Here is a 4,929-nt window from a genome sequence, read left to right on the forward strand (position 1 = left end):
CCTCCGAGCACTGGGTCATTTACAAATTTATTTTCCACCACCTTCTTGTGTCAGTGTCACTAAGGACAATATCTAATAGGTTTAAGCACCAAACTGATCTTTGGGGGAGGGAAAAAAAGAGAACAACCTTTACTCAGATACTTTATCCCTGATCATTAGATTTTTCTTTACCCTCTATGGATAGTCCATCACCTCCATTACTCTCTGATACTGCTCTGCTAATTCCTATCACCTCTTCCTTCATCTAGAAGTTGAATGAAAGTTATTAGGTTAATCTGGTAAGGTTCACCTTTTGTAAACAAACATTACTCTTTATCATTTTCTGCTATACTTACTTCAAAAAGCTTACTATGAGACAAGTGATTTCACGTGATGCTGTTTTCTGACTTCCGGAAGGGGCATTATCTAGCCGTTCTTTCTGCTCAGAGGCTGTAGACTGTGGTTTATTTTCATCTTAATGTGATACTAGCAATTTCCTTTCCCTCCTAGCTATTAGCCATCCTGCCCTCTAACTCCGCATTCAGCATCACCATCTTTACTGAAAACTGAGACAAAATATGCATTTAGTTTTCGAATCAGATGCAGACTATCTTTGATCACCGCTTCTTCACTGGAAAGCAACATCACTTCTTTCTTACAGTATTATGTTACAGCTGGATAACTTGCTAGTTTTCCAGCTATCATATGCAAGGTCTAAATTAACCTGATTTTCCAGATAAATTCTGCCTTCACTCTCACATTTATTGGTTTGAGATCTTTCCTGAACCAGACCTTTTTTCTGGTTTAGTATATGGTCTCTGCTTATAATTCTTACTTCTTTCTTGATGCCACTTCTCTTCCAGTTATGCCTTGAAGCCTCTACCTGTAAACCTTTTTGCCTTGTGTGAGATACAGAATCCCAATGAAATTAGCAATTTTGGCTTTAAGATACCTAAGGCTTCTTCCACATTCAAATTTCTAATTTCATTATACAAGCTGGTTTTATTGCCAGGTACCTTCATTTACCACAGTTTGCCTTTCTGAAACTGAGAATGTCCTACTTGCTTTCACCCCTACCTTTCATCACACAATTTGTGATCACCTACTCCAGGGTTATTATCTGCAGTCAGGCCTTTGAGGGCACATTCTTGAACCATCCAAAAGCTTTACTTCTTACAGGCTCGGTGACAGTTTGGAGGAGGAATTCATCGACTACCACAGTCCAGAATGTCTGGCCCCAATAGTGAGTAGCCTGTATTCCCCAAACTATTAACTGGGAATTTGAAATCTCACTGACTGGTTCTTTGCATCCAGTCAGTACCATCTCTTTAATAACACGGAGTTTTCTAGCTACCTCCAAAACATCCACCCAGGGGTCTGTAAGGATCTCACAGCCCTCTCCTCTCAATACGCTCTGTAATCGTCTTTTCCAAAAATAAATTGGAACTAAATTAGGAGCTGGTTTATTCCCTATATTTTATTTGCAGAACATTGCTTCCTTAACATAGAATGTTACTACCCATCTTTATTTTTACTTCTGTGTTTCCTCAACTGCAAATCCTGTCTAATCCACGTGTTCCAGTTAGGAAGTCCATGAGTTTTCTTCTATCACAAGGGGGTGTCCTGAACTGTTTTATGAGGGTCCTCCATTTCTTTCCCCAAATGCTGGAAATGGTATATCTACTTTTTAGTTATTTTGTTTTGACGCATTAACATTACCTGGTTTTTGCCTTTGTCTGTATCTGTGCCTTTTTCTTTGCTACCCATCCCACATTCTTCCTATTCCCCGTTGCTGTATTAGCATTTAATCTTCCTCTTGTTGAGCAAAACCAAGGTGAAATATTACATGAATCTTTCCAAATTTTCTCTACTCCCTTCTTAATATGATGATGACCCTATTATCTGTGGTGATTGCCTTCCTTTCTTCACAGATGGTGTAATCTAGAAGGGGTACGCAGGGAAGTGGTGAATAACTTAACTACTGTTTTTTAGTGAATTAATTTCCTAAGTAACTTCCCTTAATGGGAAGTTACTCAGAAAAAAAAAATCCAGCTTGTTTGCTTTGCAGATAAAAAATATTCATGTACCATGAATATTCTCAGTGTCTGAGAATGCTTTCTTGTGAAACTAGAGCAGTTGCCACTTGTGGTCAAACCAGTGTGAAGGCCAGTTAAGACACTAGATGGATACATGCTTCAGATGAAAAGCTGTTTTAAAGCTCAAAAACAGAGGTAAAGGTTGAGATAACAACGTAAAAACACTGTCAGATAGTAACTTCCCAAAGTTACTGCTATTTTGTCAAGACCTGTTTTACAGCTCATTCGTTTGAACATGAAACATTTAATTCTTAACGTTCATCAACAGCTACTCCTAAAAGGACAAATCTGTTCACCAATAACAACAGAACATAAAGAAATGGGATTTTTAAAAACTCTGTATGGTAAAAGCTCACTTTCCTTCCTCTTAAGTGCAGTATCAAATAAAGTTGTTCGCAAATTACCCTTATCCTGTACAATCTATTTCCCATTTATTGGTTAACATTTCTATAGTTCATAGTTATTTTTATCACCACTAAGAATCAGATGGACATTGCATACATCAAAAAATGCACACGCTTTCAGGCACGCACACGTTACCGTCGATCTGACAGACATATATTCTCACAAACAAATATCCTGCTTTAGTAATCTTACACGAAGCTGAACTGGGGCCAGCCACCAAAAGGCACAAAATCCCCAGATTAGCCATTAACTCCACATTGCCACATACAACTATTATTTCACCTACTTATTACTTCACCCGCTGCCCCTGCTGCCTGTCGCTGTGCTACTTGCCTCTTGCCACACACCCCTCTTGAGCAATGCCAGCGTTTAGTTTTAGCCTGCATAAACCAGCCAGATACGCACTTTTTCTGGTGATTAGGAATGTGCTGTTTTACGCTGGGTTAAGGACTCGTGTGCAGGGTGTAGATTTTTAGTCAATCTCTAACATTTAAGCAAGTCGTGTTTGAGAAGCAATAGGGGATATGATTTATTACATCAGAGATAATGTAGGGTCATATTTATTATTTTGGGAAGTCAATTCTGTAAAGGTTGTACTGGTAGTGAGGTGATATGATAAGGAAGTATTTTATTTTTTCTAAATGTGTTGTAAAGTGATAGATGCAGTTAGAGCTGAAGGTGAAATGAAGGGGATAAGAACAAAAGTGTCGAACCTAGAAGCAAGGAGAAAGGCAGGGCCAGAAGGTTTGAATGACAACTGAAAGACTAACTCGTGATTTCCTTCAGTATTTCTGTACGGTTTTGTTTTAGTAGTCGCTGTGGGAAGAGTGCCTGCCACAGTAAATTAGATGGAAGAGTCATAGCAGCTGAGTATACCTTGGTCATACTGAGCAAAGTTATCTAATGCTACCTATGGTATCTCTCTGGCAGGTAGCCAGGAAGAAAAGTAGAGGGTGTAAACAGAGACCTGATAAAACTACAGCCCCGTTCTGTACCTGCTGAAATCTGTGCAAGATTTACCATTACTTTAAAGAGTGATAGGCTCTCAAAAAGTTCCTGGGTGAATCACTTGAAATAAAAACTATTTCAAAAGTCCAAGAAGTATCTAGGCTGAATGAACTTTACATTCACCAACCCAAAAGTACAGCAATTTTTAGCCAGATTTGTCATCGCTTTAATAATACATGAATTGTGTTTAAATGACTACTAGATATAAGCCTGAGGAAAAAAAAAAAAAAATCCCTAGCTAGATATATAAAAGTATCTTGAGTCCCAGATCATGTGGACGCTGCAAAGTCGAGTAGGTTGATTGGCAGCTGGGTCTGGGCACTCAAATTAGCTTGTCTATGAGCAAGTTTCCTATGGCAGAGGGCTAACTGTAGCCTCCATGTTCTGGCCGTTTCTGAACTTGCTCACAAATGCCTGTGCTGAGGCAATCTAGGTTTCATTCTCAATCAACTCCATCAACTGGTAGCGAGCTGCGGGAACCAGCACCGTCACGCTGGAGTGACCTTTCCCATCTTCTCGTTGCGGAGTAGATGCACTTGAACCCACAGAAAGCAAAGCTTCAGCTTTAACTTAGAGCTGCAGTTGCATCAGTTACCTGAGCTCAAAGTACCTCCAGAGCTCTGTGCAAGGATTTTCTGAGAGTGGTGGTGCTGATGACCTTAAAGCTAAAAGCTGCATAGTATTTTCTGTACTATGGACATAACTCTGGAGGCCCTGGAAAAATAATCCCATAGTGTGCCTACGTGGAAGACCGGGAGAGAATGCTGACTCCAGAAGGGAAAGTTCCCATCTTTTTCAGGGCCAGCTCCTTTGCAAACGCTCCGGGAAAGTCAGATGGATAAATGAAAATGCTACATAAACTGGGTTTTGACCTATGATCTCAAGTCCTGCATATGACAAGTGTTCATTCACACTGACGCATATAGTGCGTGTGGGGGAAACACCTCAGCACGAGGGGACAAGGACTTCAGTAGACCATAGTGTGGGGATTTGTATGCTATTTGTACGGTCAGTACATTCAACTTCAGGCACTCGGGAGTGTAAGGCAAGGACATCACTTCTGTGCTATTTAGCTTACGAGGAAAGACTGGCGTGTCTAACTGCAGCCAGCAGAACTGCCCTACAGGGCTGTGGAGCAAGGCAGGAGTTGGGTCCCCCTCTGGAGAGATGAACCCCAGCTGGCTTCAGCCCCTCGAGAAAGATGGGAATAGCGAGGGATTATGAGGCATCAGACAGATTTTCTCGTTTCTTCCTGACGAAACATTTTTGTTTTGGGCTGAGAAAGAAGTTAAAAGGGTAGGCGAGCCCACGCAGGGGGTTAATTACAGCCTCCCGCGGGGAGGCTCTCGCTGGAGCCGGAGGGGCCGACGGCCGAGAGCAATTGCCACTCGCGCCCTCCCCGAACTGCCGTTACTTTTCAGGCGGCGCGTTGTCAGCGGCC

Source organism: Pygoscelis adeliae, unplaced genomic scaffold, assembly GCF_000699105.1.
Source record: "Pygoscelis adeliae isolate BGI_AS28 unplaced genomic scaffold, ASM69910v1 Scaffold96, whole genome shotgun sequence".
NCBI classification, from domain to species: domain Eukaryota; kingdom Metazoa; phylum Chordata; class Aves; order Sphenisciformes; family Spheniscidae; genus Pygoscelis; species Pygoscelis adeliae.